The 26,126-nt window shown below is 44.0% G+C and overlaps 1 long non-coding RNA gene across 6 annotated transcripts in view; it reads left to right on the top strand.

Annotated features, from left to right (window-relative positions):
* The window catches only part of LOC109284386 (uncharacterized), a 243,873-nt gene that overhangs the window by 20,147 nt on the left and 197,600 nt on the right, over window positions 1-26,126 (top strand). The window contains exon 5 of one of the 6 annotated variants that reach the window (XR_009463080.1): window positions 13,967-14,948. The exons of the other annotated variants lie outside the window; for them this stretch is intronic. This is a non-coding gene — a long non-coding RNA (uncharacterized LOC109284386). Of the gene's footprint in view, window positions 1-13,966; window positions 14,949-26,126 lie in introns of those variants that run through there. 6 annotated transcript variants of the gene reach the window in all.

The raw sequence follows: 26,126 nt of genomic DNA on the forward strand, positions 1-26,126 counted from the left end.
AGTACACCTGGGCCAGGATGGGTGCTGGTGGTCTCACCATGGCCTGCCTTGACTGCCTTTATGTCACCAGGCATCACCTGCCACTTCTGCGCAGCAGCCGCATAGTTCCCTCAGGCCTGTCAGATCATGGCTAGGCCTGCTGTGAACTGAACCTGCCTGGGAGAGCCTGCGTGCAGGTGTCTTAATGGTGCTTTAACATCAGCTTGCTTCAAGATTCCTACTTCTGGGACTGCTTCTCCCACTTTTGGTGGGGCTGGGAGGTTGCAAGACTGAGCTACTCCTCCTGGAAGCTATGGTGGGATGTGGGCAAGGTACAGGTCTGGGCTTTTTGACAGCAGTACACCCAGCTGGCCACAAATGAACTGCACCACTGTATCTGAGAGCTGGAAGAAGATGTGGCAGAGCTCGAGGCTGCCCTGCTGGCTGCCAGCAGTAATGCAGTGCTGCGCAAGAGCCTCCGGTTCCGCAGGAAATGCCTGCATGACTTGGTGGAGAGTGCAGCCCATGGCGTAAGGATCCATGATGGCTGCCAAGAACTGGCAGAAACCGACACCCGAACCTGCTTCTTCAACCTGGAGTGGCAGTGGGCAGCGAGCGAGTAGATCACCTCAAGACCCCCTAGGGCTGAGTAATCATGGACCCAGGCAAAATACATGAGCACGACTTCGCCTTCTATCATGACCTGTTTACAGCTGAGCCATCCTGCCCCGAGGCCATGTGGGAACTCCACAAGGTTCCTGTCACATCTCTGCCCCCTAGAGGCCAGGAAGCTTGAGCAGGAGTTGTCTCTGGAGGAGCTGGCAGCCACTGCGGCTGGCCTTGCCTCTGGCAAAGCCCCAGGCCTTAGCGGGTTACCTGACAAGTTATACAAGACTTTCTGTCCTCTCCTCGGCCCCTGCCTCCTGCGTGTTTTCCAGGAGAGCCTCATCAACAAGGCCCTGCTAGTCAGCTGCCACTGAGTGGTGCTCATGCTGCTGCCCAAAAGGGAGAGCTTGGCTGCATTAAGAACTGGCTGCTGGTCTCCCTGCTCTGTGCAGATTACAAGATTGTGGCCAAAGCACTGGCAACCCACCTTTGCACTGTCATGGCCTCCATCACTCGGCCTTAGCAGAGCTAATGCTTGAAGACAACCTGTTCCTGCTGTGTGACCTACTTACAGCCAGTGAACTCTTTGGCTTGGACATTGGCCTCATCTCTCTGGACCAGGAGAAGGTCTTTGAACAGGTGGGCCATGCCTACCTCTTACAGACCCTGAAGGCCTTTGACTTTGGGCCCCTCTTCACTGGGGCCCTCCAGGTCTTGTATCAAGACACCTCCAGCTCTGCGCCCTGTTCCCCACACACAGGGGCAAACGTCAGGGCTGCCCCCTGTTGAGCATGCTCTATGCCTTGGCCATCAAGCTGCTGCTGCATGCCCTGTGGCACCACCTGAGTGGTGTAGCCCTGCCATCAGCCATGGGTCCATCCATTGGCCCTCCACTTCAGCTGTTGGTGTATGCAGATGACGTGACCATCTTCCTCAACATCCAGGAAGACGTGTGGGCCCTGATGAACTGCCAGTGAGCCTATGAGTGTGCCTTCTCAGCCTGTATCAACTGGGACAAGAAGTGATACTCTGCTGCTTGGTGCATGGACCAGCATAGCCCCCCCCCCCCCCCCCAATTTGCCAGGGGGCTTCACCTGGTGTCGTGAGGGCCTTAAGGTCCTGGACATGATCCTGGGGCCACTGACCTTCATGGTACACAACTGATATGGCCTTGAGGAGGGAGTGGAAGCCCACCTGCAATGGTGGTGCTGGCACCTACCCAGCCTCTCCAACCATGGATGTGTCCTCATCACCAATAACTGGTGGCAGAGACCCTGTGACCCAGTGTGCTGTACTCAACCCACCACAAGATCTACTTGAGAGACTCCATCGCCTCCTGGTAGACTGTGTCTGGGATGGGCTGGCTCCCATGAGCCATCCTTTACCTACATATCACTGCGGGGAGCCAGAGCCTGGTCGACCTGGTGAGCAAGGTGACAACCTTCCACCTGCAAGCCCTTCAGCATCTCTATGGTGAGGAGTGCCTACCCTGGCAACAACTGATGTGCCAGTTCCTGCAGAGGGTGGGGGCCCTCCGCTTCTACTGGGAGCTCTTCCTAATGGACCTCATGCTCCTGAACTGGGCAGTGCTTCAGGTCTTCTACTGTGGTGTGGTACAAGCCTGGCAGGCCATATTTCACCTTCAGCCCTGGGCCCGGGCCCAGCACCTGCATTTCCTGCAGCTGTTGAGGGAGCCCCTGGTGCACAACCCAGCCCTGCAGCATCCCATGCTGAGCCTGGCCTCTCACAGCTGCCCTCATCCAGGTGTATGTCCTCTACCTGAGCCATCTCCTTGACCCCGCTTGTTCGGCTTGGCTCTCACATGAGGCCCTGACCACCTGGCTAGACATGAGCTCAGTCCACAGCATGGGCCATCTCCTGCATGACATCCAGGCTGCCCTCCCAATGGAGGCAACAGCCACCTTGGATGACCATCTCTGAGCATGCCAGGTCCTTCATGCCATGTATGCCCTAAATGAGGCTTTTCCCCTGCTGCTGGTCACCCTGGCCATGGCCAGTGAGATGGCCAGTGAGCCTGGAACCCTGTTGATGCTCTGCGTGCCTCCCGACAGTGACATGGGTTGCCCTTTTTCTTCTCTGTCACATAGAAGCCTTTATGCCTGGGTGGCTTACTTCCGCCATGCCCAAGTGCTGGTGGGCCACCCCAATACAACATGGCGACGGCACCTGGGACTGCCAGATTCCCCACTGGCCCACCCAGCTTGGCGCACATTGTAGAAGCCACCAACCACCAAGAAGACTGGCAACCTACAGTGGCAGTTGCTGCATGACATCCTAGCCACTGGCATGATTGCATCCCATTTTGACCCAGCCACCTCAACAGCCTGCTCCTTCTGCCTTGACTGTCCGTGACAGCGGCTGCTCTTTGTTGACCTCGAGCCACTGCTGCAGGCACTGGGCAGAAGCCTTTTGGAGAACACCTATGTGTGCTCCTACCTGTGCCGAGCAGGGTGCCATCTACCTGGCCAGTTTTCTATTGGGTCAGGCCAAAATGGTCGTCCTTAAGAGCTGCTGCAACTGGCTTGCTGGGACCAGCCTTTGAGACATGCTGGGCCCTTGAGGGAGTGCTGTGCCACGTGGAGGATGGCTGTCTTCAATATGCACTCTGATAAAATGACCAGTCTGGGTGACCGGGCAGGCTCGGTGGCGGACTTCAACTCTAAGCTTGTGTTGCACCCTGGGCCCTCACTAGACTGCTTTTTGCTTTTTTTCTTTGTGTGGGAAGTTGTGTGGGTTTTGTTACGTGTATGACTGGATAGAGCAGGGTAGAAATTGTTTGTTTATAGTGGGCTTTGGTCTGTACGACTGTGCAGCCGGTGTCCCAACCACATAATGACATGTTAGGCACAACGTGTAATACTGCAAAGGTGTCTGTCATGCTGTGATGTTATGAATGTGATGGCATGGTGCTCTTGGTTTGATGGTAATTTGTTTGTCTTTGTTTTTTATATTGGACCTGGGCCCGAGAAGGGCCAACTTTTTGTACCCTGAGCCCCTGAATAAAGTAGCCTAAAAGTCAAAGTCCATCTACCCGTCCTTCTGTCCTTCCTTCCTTCCTTCCTAAGACAAAGGCAGGACATGGGACCCACAGACCAGGTCAGCTCAACTGTGCAGGATGGATGGAGGTGGCTCAGGGGGAAAGTGGGTGGCTTGGACGGGGCAACATTGGGAAAGGTGGCTAGGGGGCGGCTAAGGAAAATTTGGGGTGTCTATAGCCTCCCCATGCCCACCCTAGCACCAACTCTGAGCCTGAGTGAGGGAGACTTTTTGTTTTGAAGCTTCTTGGTTGTGCTTATGTTCCATTTTGAACTTTGATACCAGAAGACTGGATTGTGACTATGGGGGTGGTATGCATCAGGCAGCCTAGCTTGGGTCAGGGGCCCAGAGGGTCAAGAGCTGGCCCAGGGCACATGAGAAAGGGGCCAGGAGCCCAAAGCATGCAGAAGCCAGGCCACTATAATTGGGCCCAAGCTTAGAAGTCCACAGCTGGAGTATCCAGCAGGTGAGGCCAAGAGGGCCAAAGCCCATACAAGCCAGTGAGAAAATTTGGAGAGACATCTTTGAGGCATGGCCATGGCTACAGGAGTGGAAGGAGGCCATGAATATAGCCCCTAAGGAAACTGGCACTGAGCCAGAGGGCTGTAACTTAGGACACAGACAGAAGTGACAATTTTTACCTGATTTGGTCACAGGAAGCAGTTTATAGTTGTGACCAAACAAAGTTGTGACCAAACATTGCATGAGGGGTCAGATGGCATTTCAAAACAGAGCATTTTATGTAACTTCTTTCTGCACTGCTGCCTAGCCTGTTTCTCTTTTCAGAATGGGAGGGGGGAAAAGGAGTGGAGGGAGTTCAGCCTGGGGGCAAGAGGTGGGGGTGGTGTTCAGCCTCTGCTGGAAGGTGGAGTGGCTATATTGGAGCCCCCCCTCCCTGAGTTGGGGGCTCCAATTCACTGACCCCACCCCCCAGCACCATCTGGGGAACCCCTAGAACAAGCTCCCTCCACTCTTTCTCCCCTCCCATTCTGAAACAGGGACAGGTAGGAAGAAAGGAGGGGCTATTGCTAGGGGTAACTGAATGGAAGCTCCCAGCCAGCAGCTAGATTCTCCTCCCACCTGGAACCAACAGTGAACTTCTGTTTGCTTCAGAAGATCGTTGTAACTCAGAACACTTCCTGCAAAGCATTCTTGGTTACAGTGGGGAGCTGCACTTCTGTCTGCACCCTCAGTGCACGAGGGGCAAGGCTGGGGCTATCTGGGTACTGCTCACTTTAGGACCCTAGGGCAGCCTCCCTTAATTTCATAATTGTACCATCAAGGCATGGCAGACAAGGAAGAAGGAGGGTCTCCTGAGGAGTGAAGTGGGGAGGCAGGAGCCGTGTGGCCACCAGGGGGTAACATAGCCAGATGCATACAAATGTGTGTGAAAACTGGAACACTGAACACAGCTTCACATTAACTGCAAATAAAGAATAAACACAGCAAGAGTAATTCTATTTTGGCAGAATACCATGCCACATGGTGATCCCCAACTTGGTTTTGGGGTGAATCTGCAAGGTACACTATGAAAATATAAATAAAACAATTTCTTAACCATGAAGTGTCTCAGTGAATAATTTAAAAATCCATTTAATTTCATTTTATTAATACCTTGGGAAAATTTCTCAATCATTGTTCCCATAATAATGGGCATAATAGAAGGGAAAGATTTAAATAGAAGCTTCTGAAGAGACATTACATGCACCACAGGTTTAAAAAAATGGTGAAATGAAGGAACTGGCAGCATAAATTTGCTGATAATGTAATAGTTTAGTGGTAGCTAGGGAACAATGATATCTGCTTATTTCCAGATGCTAGGCCATATGGTGTACTTTGGTCCACATGCCTGGTTTAGGATTTGAAAACTTTGATTTTAAATATTGGGATTATAATTTTAAAATTAGCACATGTAAAGTTACACAGCATAAATAGTCATTTGCAGTGAGTCAGACTATATGCCAGACACCTAGCATTACAAGGTACCTTAAAAATATATTACGGTAAACTTCCTATGTAAAGTGGCACTTTCCTGCACCTAATAATGGTCAAAGAGCCAAAACATCATGGAGTCATATTTAACTAAAACTTAAATACACAGGAACTAATGCTTTCTGTTGTGAAGGAGAAATAACACCACTGAAGTCAATAGAAGGTCTGATTAAAAGCAATTGTTTTTGAGTAAGTAATATCAAGCTCAGTCTCTCAGTTATATTTTATTAGTGCTGAAGTGCCTTTACAGCAAGAGGAAAAGGGGGCTTTCTGCTACAAGGTTTCTTCTTTCCTTTGTATGTTAGGCTCTTCTTTCCTTAAAAGATTTAATTCGATGCTGATTAGACAGTTTCCAAGTGTTTTGATCCTCAGCAATCTTCCCCCCAGTCTTTTGGCTCAATAGTCATTGTCTTCTTATCTCTCTTGCAAACATCTTTGAAATGGATATTTCACACATGCTGTAGAGTTTTCCATATACAAGATCCTTGTGTATATAGCTGTTGTCCACACTCTGCATCTGACTGAGCCATCAAAGTTGATGCTGACTGAGAAGAATGTTGGCACATTGCAAGACTTCAGCTACTTTTACCCACCAGGAAATTCCTAGAATGGGCCAAAGACAAGTGAAAATGTGGAAAGTTTTGATTCATGGGCTGCTGTTTGTGGATGATACTGCAGATGACACTGCTGTTTGCAGGTAGCCACACAGAGAGCAAACTGCAAAGCCAGCATCAAGAAGACAAATGTTATGAGCCCAAACATTGATTCACTACCATGATTACAATAGCTAAAAATATATTGGTTGTTGTAAGTAAATGTACATACCTTGGCTCCATTGTTGCCAACAGCGTGTCAATTGAGGCTGAACTGAATACTTTTATTGATAAAGCATCAGGTATCATGAGCATGCTCAGCAAATGAGTGTGGAACAAAAACACACTAATGGTTAAGACCAAAGTGCTTGTGTCATCAAAACCCTTTTGTGTGGCAGTGAATCCTGAACCACATACTGTATGCAAGAAAACTGCCTCAACAACTTTCACTTATATTGCCTTTATTGCATTCTAGCAACAACAGAAGATTACTGTGGATAATACTTTGCAGATCTGATATTAAATATTTGCTGCCAAAATGTTTTCACTCCAAGGGCACATCCAGATGAGCACGCATGTGCCTCTTGCAGCATCTCAAAACCTTTTGAGATGCTGCAAGAGGCACATGCGGGAACAAAAAACCTTCCCTGTGATGCAAATTTGCAGCACAGGGGCAAAGTTAGACTCCTGGATATCTAAGGGTAAAAAAATACGCCCCCCCCCCCCAAAAAAAAAAAAAGAAAGCGGGGCAACTGGAGGCTCAGTCCCCAACAGAAATGTTCTGGTAGCCAGCCAGAGCATCTCTATGGCTGGCCCTCATCCTGGTGCTGAAGCACACTGCCTGCCTGTGCAGGGCAGGCAGCATGCCAACTACAGGGAGCTGGACCCGGGCTTCATGCTCCTAAGTAGGGGGTGGGAGGGGCTGGAGGAGGGGGTAGGAGACTATGGGGGAACCTCTGCTGGCCCCATCCTCCGTCCACTCCCTGAGCCCCCCAGATTGCTGCCCCACCCAGCCCCAGCCCCTGCCTGCCCCCCCGAGCTCCCCCATCACTGCCCTGCCTGGCCCCAGCATCCCACCAATTAAAAAAAACAACAACTCACATTCACAGGCAGTAGCAGCTGCTGTTGGGGTCACTGGGGCTCATGGAAGATCTCCCCTGAACAGCATGTGGTAGTGGGGGGGCAACGGAAACTGGCCCCAGCTACCTGACACCTGCACTGCCACTGCCCCATTGTGTGGGTGCGGACGGGGTCAGCAGGGTGCCACGCAGTTCTGTGAGCTGTCAGTCAGTTTGGGCCACTTGAGCTGACTGGTGCTGGGCCCTGGGTGACAGACGCAGCAGCCTCAGGTGCCTGACAAGTGCACAGGGCTGGCCCCAGGCTCTAGCTCCCTCTGGCTGTAATCTGGGAGGAGCTGGGCAGGGTTATTTTGCCCCAGGTGCAACAACTTGCACCACACCAAAGTGCACCAAGTCCAGGCAAGTGCACTGAGGCAAAAAGCCCCAGCTCAAATTTGCACCATTTCTATTTGAGCTGCTGCAAGCACACATGCCTGCATGTGTGGACACACCTCAAATATCTTGCAAATAAATAATTTTGAATGTTGCCAGAATTTGTTCTGGCTACTGGAGCCTGCTATAAATCCAGTGCAGGCAACCATGGTCCTCTTAAGAAGATAACATAGGTCACATCCAAACTTGTGGAAATCATTCAGTGAAGTTGCAGTGATTCTCACCAACTGGGGCTCTGACTAAATATCTAGTCATGCCTTTATCTAGTTTGATAAAACTACTGATAAATTTGTCACCTTGGGCCCAGGTACCCTTTTCAATATTATGATTTTTCATTGAAAATCTGAGAAGTATAAGAAGAGCCTGTATGAATGGTTCAAAATGTATCTTTCCTGTTTTAGTCTTTACCTCCTAAATGAGGAATCTTATACATTTATAAATTGACTAAACAAACTGTTTTTAATTTTCCTTCTCCTTTCTCATCTGCAGGATCTTATACATTTCCTTCATTCTACCTTAGATCATATGTTTCATCCAGTTCAAAATACTGACCTGTGTGGGGCGGTAGGCAATGAAGGGAATGTGTGCAAGGAAGGGGTGTCAGTGGTCACAAAGACTTGGCAAAGGTTCCTGGGCTTTATCCTTCTTCTGTGAAGGCAGCAGCAAAAAAACTCCAACTTACTGATAAAGTGCCAGATCAGGCTTCTGAAGAAAAAGTGCTATGCTATACTATACTAACCTATCATGGCTGTACAGGACCAGACAGGAATGGGTGACACCAAAGCAATGTGGTTGACAGCAATCTTTGGCTTTCTCTATATGGCCCTTGAAACAAACCCAGGAGACTGGCAAAAGGTAAGCCCTGCCCACTTGCATCAAATTAGCTAAAGTAGATGAGGTGCTGTAGAGAGCCAAGGAACACACACTCCTGTGCATACTTTAGAGGCCACATGCATATAGCCTTTGTGGGATACCTTTTTCCTGGGTTAAAAGCAGTGGGTGGTGTAAGAGATGTGTTTTAATATTTTCCTGAGCAGAGCTAATTTTAGTTCCTTATTGCAAAACTATATTTGCCATGCCAGTTGTTGCTGAAATTCTTCACAACTAAATTAAAATATGTGGGGGTTCTTAAATTCTGTGCTCCATTGATTGCCCTGGGCAAGGTTCGTATTTAGGGGTTTAACATCAACCATCAACCAAGTAAGAAAGTGTTTGGTTGTCAGTACAAAGTCTGCAGATGGTCAGGAGGGCTATGAAGCCCTGAAAGACCAAGCCCTTCAGGGTTCTACACTATTCAGATACCAGGTGGTGCTGCTCTGCTTTCTCTGTCAGTGCTTGCCTCCAGCTTCTTCAGTCAAGCTCCTGTTTTCTTAGGGGTTTTTTAAACATACAGCCCAGTTTTTTTAATGGATGGTTGGCTATCCTGACACTCACTCTTGTTTGCTTAGTCCAGGCCATCACACCAAATGTAATGTTAACTTTAAACCATTTTTTCTTAAAGGAGAGTGAAGTACTTTAACATTCACAGAGGTGAAGGGATAAGTGGTTTCCAATGCTGCTTACTGGGACTCAACCTAAAGCTGGCAAGGTCTAGAAAATTTAATACAAAGTGATGCTGTAACAAGTGTTAATCACTGGGCACTGATCAGTAGCACAATTATGGTCTTGTTTGGTCTCCTAGGCATAAAGAGATTATTAGGCTAGGATCTTTGAGTGTACTAATAACACACTTTTAGAAGGTAGGGGACTACTTGCTATCTATATTAATGGGGAATGATAACCCTTGTCTTCTAAGTTTGCTTTCACTTTGATAATTTACAGTTTTATCTTTATCTTATTGAGTCAAATAGGAACATTGTTTTTCAAAATGCACCATACTAAATTATTCCTAAAGAAATATTCCTAGTAACTGTAATTCAGTATCTTCTGGGAGCAAACACTGGAGTCCATTTATTTCCAGTTCTCTTGCAGTCAGTCTTGACCATAAATTTAATAATCCCATGCAGAATTAATCAGAATACTGTAGTTAAGAGCGACTTAATTCCTGGGTAATGTTAGTCATCTGCAAAATATAAATAGATTACCATATTGTTATTTCTGTTACGTAGTAATGAAGAAAGGTATGACTATCCCTTATGGAACATAATATACAGCAGAATATATTTTTTGAATATTTGGGTGTATGTTTTTCCCCCTCTAAACTAGTGGTTTACATTAACCCTGGGAGACTGTTTGGAACCTGGTTTGCATAAACTTTCTCACATGTATTCTCATGGTTTGAGGGATGATCTCATTTCACATAGTTTGGGGTGGGGATGTTTAATGCAATCCATAATATGTTCTTGCTTTTGTTGTAACTACAGCAAATAAAAATAGGCAAATAAATACAAAGTTCTTTGTGAACTGATGCACTGGGTTTCTGTGGGAATCATTTCATAGCTGGATTATACTTGAGGTCCCTGTGAACAAGACAGGATAACAGATGAGTTTAAATGCCATCTGCTTCCTGGTTTCATACATGTCAGTGATACCTGCACTTAGCTTGATGCCGAGGGAGAGAGGACAAAATGGTTATGAAAGATGGCAGTAACAGGAATCGGAATCTTTTGGACAGTGGTAACATCAGTATCAAAATTCTGAAAAAGTGTACATTTTTAGTGGCCTGTTCATGGATCAGGGTTAGTTTTTTATGGCCTGTTTATGGATCAGGGATGTTCATATTCAGTTGTTAGAACCTATTGTTGTTATGCTTCATATCTGGTAAATGTCTTGGTAGAAAGCTAGTACAATGGAAGTAAATTCTACTGCAAGAAAGGGTGGGGAGAGGGAGTAATAAAGCCACCTTCTCTATACACAATGTGAGACTCAAGATTAGAAGACCAAAGATACCCACCATAGTTCCATTACTATAAGCAAATATTTTTAAAATGTCTTTTAATTTGTTTTATTGGAGTTACTTCATATTTGTGGGTTCAATGCTAAAGGGATAAAAATATTCCCCAAATTTTCAGCATGGCCACTAATACTATATTTACTCTCTGAAGATAAGGGACCAAGCCAAAGGAAATGTGGAAATAAAATTTGTTTGACCGAATTTAGACTCTCCTCAAACTCTCTTACTGAGTCATGCTTCCTTATACCAACTTACTACTGGGTAAATAATTGTAAGGGTGTGCAAGCTGGTGTTACATACATTTCAAGGAGTTGGAGATAGGTACACTTGGAAGTAGAGATGACAACCTCCCTTTTGCTGCTTTTCTGGGTGCACCATAGACAAGGATGAATGATATCAGTTTAGCATGTTTTTACTTGGTGGATGAAAGAAGATGGATGATTGCTGCGTACGAGTAAATTCATGTGGGTCCAACTCATACAGTTAAGAAGGGACCTCAAAAGAATGTTAACTGGTTTAACTTCTGTGTTGAGGTGGCAAGAAAAAAGTATCACTTAAACTTGTTTGCTGTGTGATGCACAGGCTGGTGGGCTGCAGGCCCATTTTTCCCCCTGTCCTGCATGCTTACTCCTCTCTAGTTTTCCTGTCCGCTCTTTTGGCTTTGCCTATACTCCTTTCTGCACCCCTCCTGCATGCCTGCTATGGCCTTTGGCTCTCTCATTGCCAACGGCCTGCCCTGTGATGCAGACAGCTCTCTTTGATTTCCTATGCCAGAGCCAGCTAGATGCTGCCTTTCTGTGTGAGACACACACTGATACACTAATCAAGGGAACTGGCATGCTGCCTGGTGGGGCCATATGTTCCTGGGTCATGGCACCTCCCTCAGCTCAAGGGTCATGCTCCTGTAATTCCCGTAAAAACTGAGCATGGAAAAACCCCAAAGTGCTGAACAAAGACTGGCAATCCCTATAAAAAGAGGATCTGAAAGATGCCAAATTGGGTGAGCCATCTTGAATGCTGCTTTCTTCAGAGCACAGGTGCATCTGTTCACCCCGCTCCAGCTTCTATCTTCATCACCTCCTCAATAGGTCTGGGCTGACCACCCAGTGCCAATATTGAGGAACTGCTGCTGGTAACTGTTATGGTGACAATGATTTGGATTTTGGGGAGCACTGGATTTGCAGCTGAATACATAGGCTTTTTCCTGTGTCTCAACAGAGCTGCTGGTCACAAGGCAGAATGATGTATTAAAAATAACCTTGCAAATGCTTAGGCAAGCAGTTTTCTAACAAGATCGTAGTGTTAGAGCCCATTGTGTAAGAAGAACAAGATGCAGCCCACCAGCTATCATCAGGAGATAAAGCAGAAGCAAAACCTTGGAGATGGTGCTGAAGTCATCAAAGAACTAGAAAGAATCAGTGATTGACCAAGAGTACCCGAGTTCATCGCCTTACGCATGCGTTCTTAGCAGAGAGGCATGTAAATGAATGAAATGCATAGGCAATTCCATGCTAATGAAGTAAATAGTAAGCCAAGGAGGAGCTTGAGATGGAAGGAGAAATGGGTGGAGCAGAAGGAGGGATGGAGGTGGAATAAATGTTAATAAGCATGAACCAAAGTGTATAAATGTGGAAAGAACTATTATTTGTGGCTGCTCCCCACGTTCATAGACTGGCTGTCTGTGAGGGAGCTCACCCGAAGCTGTCTCCATTCTAAATAAAGCTGTTGCGAGCAATGTGTGCAAGTAGCATTTGCTCCCCGCTTGCTCTGGCTAATGAGTAACAGGACCCATGAGCAATTGGATCATCATCTCCCTAGTAGTTGGGTGCTGCATGGAGTCGGGGTCTAACAGTAACTATGACATCTGAATGGAATGGTTGCTTTGTGTGTATGTATGTTTATGCATGATGATGTGTATGGTGATATGTGTGTGTTTGTATGAATGGTGTGCTCAGGCTTCTGTCTGCTCTATGTAATTAATAAATGTGGCATTTTGCCTTACGCCCCTTTTAAGGACTTGCTCTTGGTTTGATTAATTGGTAATTTAAAGTAACAATAGGATTGCCATGACACGCCATGGCTGCTTGTGTATTGCCAAGCATTACCTGCCAGCCCTGCGGGGTGGGTGCCTCATCATGTCTAGGCTTTTAGATCACAGTACATGGATAGTGACCTGGGCAATGGGCCCAACACCTCCTTGACTCTTTCTGTGCCTCCTGACAGCGAAGCTGGGGTTTGCCTTGACTTTGCACAGACCTCCCCCCCAAATCCTTACAGCTTAGAGGACAGCTGAATGTGCAGTACATGGCGCCGCAGACATGTTTGCGGCGCCACATACCACATGACTGCGGTCATCTGCATGCATTCTCAATAACTTTAGCTTAGGTCTAAATGCTACAATTTACTAAATAATACACCTGACAGCAAGTTTTGAGAGTAATTATGAGCACATATTTACAGAATACCTTTCATTATCTAGGCTTTTTCTCCTGAGATGTCCTAGAACATTTCCCAAGGTATATACCTACAATATATTTGACATGCAGACACCTCTAGACAAACTAAAGGCTTCAGAACTGACCCCTTCTCTTTGTTTTTAAGATCTCATCAAAATATTTATTTGCCTTAAAAATGTAAAAGTGTAAAGAATTGTTTATAAACTCAAAACTGCCCAGGGGCAGAGACATAGTGTCTTCAGATGAGAGCAGTCCCTTCTCCTGCCATTACAGGAAGTAATTTCACAAAAGGCATCAATGTAGTTCTGTTTTTGAGATGGAGGCATGCGTGCATGCACACAATACTTTTATGACCTTAGTCTTGGGTAGGCTAAAGCTTCTAAGGGAAAAAAGCACTCCTTTGTGTGGATGAACAAGGTCAGAAGCCAAAGAGCTGTTTTAGTTGTATAATCTGGTCTGCCAAACTCCAGCAGGACAGGGAAATACAAAAGGAAGACACTCTCTGCTTCCTTCCCTTGAGGAACAATGGGAAGTGTAACTAAAGCAAATGCTTTATTTGCATAATTTTTCCACCCAGAATACCTTTCACAACCATTGGAAAATGATCAAGGACTTCTACATTGTAGTAAAGAACTGGTAACAGGTTTTATATAAATACTAGGATTTTGCACTGTTGATAGAAATCTGAGAGGAATTTTTGGCAGGAGATGTATAAAGATTCATACAAGTAAACATAGGCAATGATATTCACCACCAAATAAAATGTGGCAGTGCTGCCTTTGGATGCCTTCAAATTTGTCTCTTCTATGATCATGATATCAGGACCTAAACCAAACTTCTTGTCTAGCAAGCTGTTGACATTCCTATTCTGTTCAACAGATGTGAAACTTGGACAACATATGAAAAACATCTGAAAGCCTTGGAATGTTACTATCAGCAATGTCTTTGGAAAACCCTCCATATCAATTGGAAGGACAGAAGAATGAATGCCAGCATTCTGGCTCAAGCAAAAACAAACAACCTCAAAGCCATGCTTATACAGTACCAGCTCCATTAGACAGGACCTGTCATAAGAATGCCTGACACCTGGCCATTGAAATAGGTCATAAAATCCTAAGTCATCAATGGTCACCACTCTAGAGGTGGGCAAAAGAAGAGATTCAAAGTCACCTTGAAAACTACTTTGAAGAAAAGCAGTATTAACATCAATACATGGGAGACTCAAGCACTGAAATCATTCCCAGTGGTGCTGTGATGTATGACAAGGCATCAATCATTTTTGAGAAAACTTGCTTCAATGTGGAGACAGCTAGACAAGGGAGACCAAGGGAAAAAGCTGTGACCCTGCATCACCATGATCCATTCTTTCCCTCTGGAACCATTTGCCATATCTGTAGTCAAACAAGCGGATCTCAGATCAGCCTCTCCAGTCATCTCTGGACTCACTGGCACTTTTTAAGGAGTTGTGCAGATGCTTGGAGCTCTGTAAGTTCACTGGCAGGTCTGTGCAGGGTCTGTCTGGAGTTGGAGTGTCAATGTAGCAATGATAGTTCAGGAAATGTACAAGAGGCAAGAGTTTTTTTGTGAGTTTTTTGTATCAGGACATCACGTTCAGTGGAAATCATACATTCCAGCATATCACTAGGCAACTTCCTGTCTTAGATGTAACTATTGTTTTGTTAAAATCCAGGTAGAGATCAATGTAATAATGCATTTTAGACTTTTACACAACACCCATACTTGTCTTAGCTAACCATTATGTTCTTCCTTAGTGAATGACTCTCAAATGGTGTTTCTCCCTCCCAAATGCATTCTTAAGCCTCCACAACTTCTGTATAAAGATGTTTTATTTTGTTCCATTTCTCAGCATTTTATTGGCATTTCTTGAGTGTGATTAAGTAGAGTTCCCATCCTGTGTTCCCTCTCAACGCACCACCCACACAGACAAGCTCACTCTCTAAAATTCACTTGGCCTTCCCTCCGTAACTGACTGCAGTGAAAAGACAATGCAAACCACAGACCCAGTGTAAGTGGGACAAGTGAACGATGAATCAGGCCCATATTTTTCAAAGAGCAGCTGTGACAGGAAATGAAGAAGAAAACAGAAATGTGGGAGAAGGAATAATAAAACTAGAATATCATATGGAAATTCTTGAATTACTGAAGCTTTTACTCAAGGGCCTTCACCATCTCATGACCAAACAGTTCAGCTATCTTCTTACATCTTCACCATATACTCTCCCCCCACGGTTCCAAGCGTGGGTTTCTGTTAAGTGCCATTGTTCTATTTACTTCAATTGCAAAGTTCTATTTCTGTGATGTTGAACTCATTAATAGGCTTATCCAAGGGTTCAGGTTGCCCTGATAATGTACTCAAGGGCAGTTATCTCTGCAAGCTATTTTAAAGCACTTTGAATCCAAAGTGGAATGCTAGGCCAAACAACTGGTTCCGTTATGGCTAATGAAACCTATAGCAGGCTGCTATGTTTACCAGAATTAATCTACATCAGATTAATCTACCTCTGGAAAAGGCCTCAAGATTTTTTATGTCTCAGTTCCCCTGAGTGCAGGCAGGGAAGTATGTTATCTATGAACCTAATATCCTATGATGGTTTGTAATGAAGCTTTTTTATCATGTAATTAAGGTGAATTTGAGAACACATGAATGTATACCATTATACATACTGAGACAAAGTATGATTTTGTGTGAGCAATGTTGTACATGTTAAATAGGCCTGATTTTCATAAAGCAGTGAGGCCCTACCCTCTGCAAATGACATTTCCCACTTAAAATTATTAAGCTGGGCACCCAAATACTGAGGTACATAGAATCACTATTTATATTTGAAAATCCTAGAAGAAAACTCTAAAGTGAACTAGCAATAGAAGTCACAAACACATTTGATTGACTTTTGACTGATCAACCAACCAAATATTTGAAACCCCATATTAAAGGAACTTAATAGAGATTCTGGTTTAAAACACAAAGTAGCTAGTAAAAATTGTGATTTTTAAGAAATGAGATAAACACACACAGATTTTTCTCAACTCAGTTTCAGGAGGAAAATGAATTCAAGTTATAGCTAGTTACACAAAGCTTTTTCACAGGTTAAAGATCTGAGATCAACCAGTCGGCTATGGTTCTAGAAACTCTGAGTATGGTATTTTGCCCAGATGTGGAGCCCATTTAAATTCATGGACTCCTAGAACTGAGGCTTTGAATTATGTAGGTGCTTGAAATGAGGCATAAAAACTGATAGGCTTTAATAGTGATTTAGGGCCTGAACCTTTGTTCCTTTTGAGGCATAATACTACATGCAGTTTTGTTGGAGAATGGAATAGTGGATAAAACTACTAGCCTTGAATTTTCCCAGTAAGCTTTTTGTAGGCTTGTGCATGAAAAGACAAATGAAATAATAATAAGCAAGATAGGAAGGATAAAGTAATCTTTTATGGCATAAAAGTGCTACAGTTTGGCTATTGAACTACTGATAAGTCAGTAGGGAGAAGGGCAAACAGGGAAGCCTGCAGTGAAGGCGCTTCGTGCACATGTTAACGGTTGCATATCTCTTCAGACTTGATTATGTATCCATTAAATACCTCATGCCTTTTTAATCTTAAATGTAAATATGACAATAGGTATGCATGGGGCTTATTACTATTAATATTCATTCGTTCATTTGTATGATAGTAGCATGTAGTGGACCCAGTTTTGATTAGGTGCCTTTTATGCCACGCACTGTGCAAACATCTAATGAAATGCCCCCAGAGCTTATAATCAGAACTAGGGGTTGGCAACCTATGGCCCATGGAGCCATTTTATGTCAGCTACAGTGTGGGAGAGTTTCTGCACCATTTCAGTGTCTGGGGCTTCATCAATATTTTGGCAGCAAAGGGGTTCGCTGGTGCTATGGCAAGGCATGGGAGAGAATCAGTGGTGGCAATGACAGCAGTTGGGCCAAAAGTGCTGGCCTGCCTTGGACCCAAGTTTGGTTGTTTTGTTCCACCATTTATAACATGTTATCAACCACTGATCTAACAGAAAAAATGGGGAGAAATCAGGGGGTTGTAGAAAAGCCAGGCTTCCAGCAGTTGCCAAAAACAAAATATTTTTTGTTTGCAGTTATTGAAACACCAAATATTTTAGTTTCTCAAAGAAAACACAATAAATGAAAAAAAAAAACTTGATGAAATTGTAAATGCTTTCATTTTGTGTTGAAGTTTTGTTTTGTCAGGGAGAAAAGGCTTCTCTCCTTTTCCAAATTCAGTCCCCCTATGACTAGATCACACTCTTTCCAGTCTTTCTTGGTCTTTTAATTTTAATCTCTTAAATATATTTTAACAAACAGCATCCTGTCTTGCAGTAGCAGGACATTGGCCATGCCCTAGTCCCCCTGCTTTACATGTGGCAAGTTAGTGTTCATGATACTTTCAGGCATTATGCCTAGTAGCATTATGCCTAGTAATAACAGGATTATTTGTGCATTTTTGTTTGGAATAGGCTAGATGGACACTTAGATAAAATGGCTTAGAAAGGGGTGATCCTGTCTTGAGATGAGGGTTGGACTAGATGACCTCCTGAGGTGCCTCCAGCCCTATATTCCTATGAGTCTTTGTTGCTAAGTTTACCTCAACAAGCTACCCCCCCCCCACCCACCCCTGCCATCCACATTTTCTGTGCCAGAAACATTACAATAGTAAGAAAATAATATAGCTATAAAGGAGAAAGAAATATAGTAAGGTCTTCATTTTTCACATGAACTATTAGCCAAAGGCTAAATTCATGCATTTTATACTGCTTACTGACTTGTGACTGCTGTTATAAGGGTGGAGTTATGATAGACCAGAATTAATGGAAAAGCTGAATAGGAGTGGACCCATGCAGTCATCTTCCTGTGGCAGACACCATGAGATCAGTGTTGTCTGAGGAATTACCCACCTCCACTGAGGTATGTGGAACAAATCCCTTTCTCTTGCTCCCTGAACAAAATTAAAAGCTCTCTAAGAATAGCATTTCCTGCCTCTACACATAACCGTTCCTTGTTTGTGGGATTTGTATATGGCAAAAAAGGGAATATTTTTCATGAGTACTATGTTCTGGATCCATAAGGGGACTCAGGGCCAAGCATTCCAGTAGGTATACCAGGACAATGCTGAACATTGATATATAAAAGTCCCACTATGGAGTTTGGTGTAGCAATATCTTGCAAGGCCTGACTTCTAAGAGCTTTTGCAACTTGAACAGTTCTAGCCCTGAGCGATGAGCTGAGCTTGAGTTTCAAGCTCTCTTTATAATGCCTGGGCATCCAGACAGCTGTTGGAGCTGTTCTGTATATAAAATACTTAAGTTCTCTCACTAAAGGAGGGATTGAAACCAAGGTCACCCAGGTGAGTGCTCTGATTGCAAGGGTATAAACTCAGTTTTATTCTCAGGACCTATGAAAAGTGAAACAGAGAGAGTTCCATCCCAGAATACCCTGTTGCCCACTGGTCAGGATGTTCATGTGGGAGGTAAAGGACTTTAATTTAGGGCCCTGCTTCCAAATAAGATTGTAGAAAGATTTGAACCTGAGTCTCTAGTCTCCCAGATAAGGGCCCTAATCACTAAGATACTGGATTAGGGAGAGGCGTCCTGTACTCCTGGGTGTCCAGTGTGGGTTAGGTGTACTCTGAGACAAGTGAAGGGATGTCTGACTTAATGATCATGCTGAGCTTCAAAGAGAAAGAGAAGTACTTATAATAGAAGTGGATTTTCCTCAAAGAGATTTTGATTAGTATGTCTGGATGTGTCTACACAACACTTTTTCTGTGGACATGCCTAATTAGCTCCAAAGTAAATGTCTCAGGGCATTTATACACATACTTTTACCCCAGCATCACACTAGAGAACCACTGCTTCAGAGCAGACTTGATTAATTGAGTCTGCTTTGCATGCAAGCTGGGATGAACTGCACTGCACCACGTGCAGTTGTACAAACAGTGAAATGCTCGTCAGTATGCAGAAAATGGTGGCAGTGCACTTCTGAAGTAAAGCATCTCTGAGGTGTTTTAGTTCAAAAGTGCACTGCCACCATTTTCTCAGCGCTGGCTTGCATTTCGCAGCTTATACAACTGCATCCATCGCAACGCCAGGTGCTTTTCAAAGCACCTGGGGTTGTAATGCATACACATGTATAAATACCCTCAGTGCCTACATGTGCAGCCCTATTAGGCCACAGTAAAGTAATAAACACGGCTGCAGACTAGTACTTGTAAACACAAGTCCTACCCTATGGTGGTGTTCTTTAGTGCACAGCAGCACACATGTAGATGCTGACAGGGCTGGCTGGGGCATAAAGGTGTTTCAGTGCAGGGGCTGTCTGCTGCCCCGCATTTGAACATGTGCCTGGGACTGCAACAAATTGAGCTGGGTTGGACCAGCCCCAGGCTGGAAGGCTGACCCCTTGGCCCCCCTGCTAGCCAGGGCTGCTCTGACCTGGCTCAACATACTGCGGTCCCAGGCACATGTTCAAATGTGGCACCTGGGAGCAATAAACTCTGGCACAATATGCACTGGAATGTATTGCTTCAAATTAATTTCATGTGTACATGCTCCCTCTGTTTCCCAGATTTCTTCTTTTACCTTTATCTCAATCAAATAGTATTCTTTCCTCCTTTACCATGGCCATTCATCAATAAATAGCATCTGCCTGCCCCCAGATGTACACAGGTACTTCCAAAATAACAATTGTAAAATTTCAGATAAATTTCTCCAAGGAGATTCAATGACATCCGATGTTAAATCCTGATTTTTCATCAAAAATGGTATTCCTTTCTCAGAGACAGGAATATCTCATAAGCTTATAACTGACCTGCCTTTGCCCAAGGAAATAAGCTAATTTGAGGTCTGCTTGAAATCAGGTTATCCTTAGATTTACAGTGACATTCTTAGAGTAGAGAAGTAACATAGGTAAGGGAGCTTGTCTGGAGTTGTCCAGTGATTTATTAATGCAAGGAACCATGATATCTACCTCTTTCCCCATCATACATTTCTGCTGGTGGACAAGAAAGTATACAAATCACTCTGCATGAAAGTTGCTGCATTGCAGTGCTTTAACTCCAAATATGCCTTTGGGAGGGAGGTCTGATTTACTGCAATGCACACCTTGACAAATGATTATAAGAACATCATCATCTTCTGTGTGTCAGCATAATTTGAGCTTTTAAGCACATAAAATCACTAGGTGATGAGAAATAGCCAATTAATCGGTGAGTGATTTACCTCTCTTGCAGAGCATGCATCTAAATTTGGTTGGCCATAACAAATGACACAGAACTATTACAAACCCTTAAGGTGAAAGACAAAGCAGTCTTTGTTTGCAAAAGAGGGCTCAGTCAAGGGCTGAGTTTACTAAAAAAGGCATATGTTTTGTAGGAAAAGATTCCATAATTCAGATGATGTAGGTGTGCTGGGGGAGAACTGTGTATCCCTTGCTTTCAGCAGCTCCAGTAAATGACTGACTTCAGTCCACTTATTTCTACATACCTGGAAAGTGTGAAGTAATTCTTATAGCATTACATGTCACCCCTATTTTGGAAATCCTCTATACCTCAAAATATGCAAATTTATAAATGCTAAAAAAAGGGCTTATGTGTCAGCTGGCAGTGGGAGAGAATGCCACATATCCACGATCCTGAAGTAAGGTTGCTTCCAGTATGGGTTGTACCTGAACGGCCTAGGAATTGGGGTATTTTTCAGGGGTTTATTTGAACACTTGCCCAAAAATTAAAGCTTCCACTGCAGATTGACAGCTTGTAGCTGGAAAATCAGGATGCAGGCAAGATTGGGAGCACAGTGAGGTACAGATGCACCAGGAGTGACAATGGGTTGATGTAGGTGACTGGGTAGGAGATGGGGACTGCCAGAGGCTCTCCTGAGGGTCCATGGTGATGACTGGGAGGCAATAGGGGCTCTTCTGAGGGTGGTTTGGGGTCTTTTTGCACAGTTCCATGATACTCTTTGGGGTGTCCTGAAATTGCTTTGGCAAAATGTGGCGACCCTACTTTGCAGAAGGATCAACACAGGAGTAACTGGACAAAATTATTTTGCCTGTTACAGAGGATGCTTATAAGGCTTATACCAGACGCTTATAAGGCTGCCACTCTGTCAGCAGGCCCTCTGTCCTGATCTAACAGTGAGGCAGCTAGCAGTGAGCGGAGTGGAGACTCCCCACCCAGCTGGGGGCTCACTACTAGCTGCCCCACTGGCAGATTGGGGCAGAGGGCTGGGAACTGCTCTCCTTTGCAGCTCTTTCCGAGCCCTGGCCCTTAATCAGGGGGCTGGGGCTGGGGGCTCCCTGCTGCTGGGGAAGGGTGACATTGTGCCCACCTAGGCTCCACCACTGGAGCCTGCCCCATCAGCTGGCAGCTCCTGAGGGCTTGGATCAATTTCCCATCCCCAACCAAGAGACAGCCCCGTGTTCCCTGCCAGCCCCTGGACCAGCACCCAGGGGGAACCTAGAGCTACCCCTGGCTGCTGCAGGGGGCCAGTGCAGGGCTTGAGGGGCAGGAGCAGACTGCTGCCAAGAGCAGCACAGCAAATCTGCTCCTCCATCCCTGCACATGTAGATGCCTGCCTGGGGTGGGTTTACTCCAAAGTAATTTACAGTAAACCTACCCCACAGCATTTAAATGTGCAGGTGCACCCACTTCCTATTCCAAATCCTATTCCACCTTTTAGATCCCTAAGGCTGCATCTACATGAGATGCTGACTGTGCAGTAGTGTTGCATAGCAAAAACCATGACGTGATTGTACTTGTGCAGTAGTATTAGGCTACTGTGCAGTCAGCATCACAAAAAAGTCATTCATCGGTCTTGGGTGAACTTGGGTTACTGCATAGTCATTTAGTACTTGCTTATACAAACAAGTTTTGTTTGGACCAAAATTACTTTACACTTTCCAGGTATGTAGAAATAAGCTTATACAAGTACTAAATGACCGTGCAGTAATGGCTGTGTAGTCAGTGTCTCATGTTGATGTGCCTAAGTGAACTTAGCCATCAAAGTGTGATCCATTTCCATCCTACTCAAGGCCCTAAAAACTATTAATATAAAAGGTGAGTGGAAGCTTCTCCTCCTTGCTACATTTTAATCTTAAACCTAAGATTATTACACCACTAGCTAAATGCCCGCCAAGAATGACAGATTTCAGGCAGTGTTTACATGGCCCCTCCTTCATCCTTTGCTCACCCTTCAGAGCCGGCCATGTAAAGACTCCCTCCACCACTGCTGCCTCCTCCCCTGCCACCCAGCCCCAACAATTGCTGCCACTGTGACCCCTCTTTCTCCTCCTGCCCTGCTTCCCTCCCTCCCTGCCCACCACATCCCCCTCCATGCCACCTGTTTTGGGGGGTGGTGGGGAAGGGTGGTGGTGGGGTGCCACCACTGTGACCCCCACTTTGCCTTCAGGCAGAGAGGCATGGGGAAGCCCCGCTGCTTAGGTGGCTGGGGTGTGTTCGCTGCTAACACCAACTTCCCCAGCAGCAGCTCAAACTTGGACCCATGCAGCCCAGGCCCACACAGCCAATTGTCACCCACTCTCTTGGTGATGCCTGTGCAGTTGGCCAAAAGCATTATGGACAGACAGACATACAGACAGACACACAGACAGATAGACTAAGCCCTTTATTATATTGGAATAATAGTATACTACAAAGATAAATGAATTGATGTTTTGTTTTTTTTTAAATGTTGGAACTGGATTGCACTTAGGTGGCTAAGTGCACCTAGATGTAATAGGATCTGGCCCTAGTTTTTTGCAGAAAGAAAGGTCTGAAGGAGAGACTTACACACACTAAAGTCTGGGACTAAGAGAAAAGTATATGCATGAGATCAAAGAGTGCCATGCATGCAACTGCTGAAACAAAGAGGCAATGCCAGGCTTCAGGACACTCTCAAATGAGAATTTCACACAAGTCTCCATTGTGGAAAAGGCAGTAAGAAGTGTGAGTAGAATGCTGAAGTTTTACTTTCAGATGACAACCTAATTTGTACACATATATTCTATTACCATAGCGGAGCAATCATTGAATTTAAACCCCTAGCTTAAATATAGCTAGGCAAATGCAGCTATTATGTATTAAGAATATGTTTGCAAACAAACAAGCTGACCCACTTAGTTGGTATGCAAAACAGCTTACATTCCTTGTTATTGAATATTCCACTAACAAACTTAGATTCATGCACATTGTTGGATGAAAACAAAAGTATTGTGGCTACTAATGCTGGTAAATATTAGCACAGGGATTCACAGCTGGAGTGCTTTTGTAGCAGCTGTTCTGAAGGTACTTTTTATTATTTCCTCTATCAATTCATTAAACCATTATGAATGTTTACAGATAATTTGTGAATGGCTTAGGTTTATTAAAACAAAATCATTCCAGTCATTATCAGAAATAATACTTTGTGACTTCTACAACTAAAGAGCAAATGCTTATATGTTTTGAGTAATTTAATGGAAACACAACTTCTGAATAGCATTAGTAAAAATCATGCACTGAAATAAAGGCCTAAGTGAATTTGCTACAATGTTTCTTTCTACACATATTTCTTTCATGAATCAGTCCATGTGGGGTAAATATTGTTTCTTGCCTGAACAGCTCTAATTTACCACTAGAGAGCTGGTGAGCAAGGGTGTGGCTAGGAGGGGAGGGTGATGGTGGGTGTGGGAGTAGTGCATCCTGGGATGCTAGAGGACTGCAGCGTTTCATTTTATTTCTCTGGAGCAGTTACCCTAATACAGGCTAGGTAGCATGGCCCAGAGTTAACTCTCACCTGAAGTGGCATAATTTTTAGATGTTCAGAGGACGCTTAGCATGAATTAACAACTTAAATGTGCATTTTAAGTGACCTTAATATGGTCTAAATATAATGTGTAACTTCACTTTGACCTTTATTTAAGTAATTTATTCACTTAAATCCAAAGTTTAAAGCCCCTTAAATACTGCCTAACACTGATGGTACCAAATGTCTGTAGATGTCTACATTTCTACAGTTAACATTCCTTACGCATTGTAAGTTCTGCTTCTGGACATCCCTAAATCTTTACAGTGCAGATCAGTTATGTATTTCATTTATACCCAAGCCTCATGGTAAACCACAATTTAAGTCTTCCTTCACCTATGTCATCTACAAGGACCTGACTTGGTAGGCAGTCTTAGAGCACATCAAAGCAAATGGGCTTCACAAAAAAAGAAACACACCATGGAGTTCTGGCCAACTTTTATAGAATAACCTAGTGATTAAAGTAATCACCCAGGACGTAGAAGACCCACATTCAGTACTCTGCTCTGTCTGATGGGATCTGAACCCACATCTCCCATGAGGGCCCTAACCATCAGAGTATAGGCTATTTTCAGATATGGGTTGCTTTCAATAGCTCCTGTTAAATCCTTCCACTTTTTAAATATGTATTGGTAGAGCACTGTTGCTGGGTTTCTTGTGGGAAGTTAAAAGCCAAGGAGATTTTACTATTTTTTTCTCTGAATAAGGTTTTATATAAAGTGGTATTAGCCATTTTGTTTTACAATGGTTTTATTGTTCAGTGATTTAATTGAGCCTGGGTTAGCTGGTCTTTCTATGTTTGGATCAAAATAAATAAGTTGGTGCTCATTTCCACTGCAGAACAGAACAAAGATTGTCCTAGGACAGTATGGCAGGAATCATTACCTACAGTATTTGCTGTGAATTTGAACTTTTCCCCATGACTGAATTTGGCTCATGCATAGTTATTTAAATCAGAGTTAGGTTTCTTTATAATGTAGGTAAGAAGAACCTTACAAATAACCCTGCAAATAATGCATGCTCACTGTATAGTAGGAATGACATGTTAATTGAGTGCAGATGGCTTGCTTTTCTGGCCAACTGTAATTAATCTGTAAGCAATCTGATAAGTAGGGTGACCTGATACAAAGGGAATTACAACATTAGAATACATAAATTTTTTGCTGTTCTTTGGTAAATTAAATTCATTTGATGTAATTACTCTACTAAAGATTGGAAGTTAGTTGCATCCAGGTAAAGTTTTTTCTTTCAAGACCACTCAACTCAACTAATATTTCCAACTGATGTGTGTCTGGAAAGATTAGGGGTGTACTTCATAGCCATGTTGGTCTGAGACAAAAAGACATATGAAAAACTAGAACTCTTGGTTCCAAAATGATATCTTTTATTAGATCAACTGGAAAATTGCAAGAAAATTGTCCTTTTCTGCAAGCTTTCAGGATTAAAGTCCTTTTGTCAGGCTCTGGGGAAAGCGTAGATGCTACAAGATGGTAAAAGACCCCATAGGTAGGAAATGAAGTTTATTTCCTACCTATGGGGACTTTTTACCATCTTCTACCATCTATACTTTTCCCAGAGCCTGACAAAGGGACTTTGATCCTGAAAGCTTTCAGAAAAGGACAATTTTCTAGTGATTTCCCAGTTGGTCTAATAAAAGGTATCATTTTGGAGCCAAGAGTTCTAGTATTTATATGTCTAGAAAGATTAGGGTATACAATCCTCAAAATTTATATTTTGCAGCATTCCCCATTTTTCTTCTCTGAATAACATGACCTTTGCATGCACAAATATTGTTTTATTTGCAACATTGACAAAGTAGTATTCAAATCACACGTAAAACTGGAATGCTTACACATTTTTAGATGAAATACCTGAAATGAAATACACTTACACAGCAATTGTGATGCTTGAATTTCCTATGAAAGAATGTCAACATCCTTTAAAACATTTCTAAGAGAACAGAGCTAACCTGGTAAAGGACATTCCAATTTGTTCTCACTTATTAGGTGCCAAAAATTCATGATCACTAAGCCGTGATTTGATTCTCTTGGCTACAAAGGACCAACTCTTGGGATAATCATAAATTCTAGTTTATTGGATGGGATGTGAAGTTACCAATAAAATCATAAATGCAAACTTTGAGTTATGAGGGGTACTGGTCACCTTAGCATGCATGTGCCCATGCACTCACACACACTTTGCACGCATGCACACATA

The sequence above is a fragment of the Alligator mississippiensis genome, chromosome 1 (genome assembly GCF_030867095.1).
Source record: "Alligator mississippiensis isolate rAllMis1 chromosome 1, rAllMis1, whole genome shotgun sequence".
NCBI lineage: Eukaryota > Metazoa > Chordata > Crocodylia > Alligatoridae > Alligator > Alligator mississippiensis.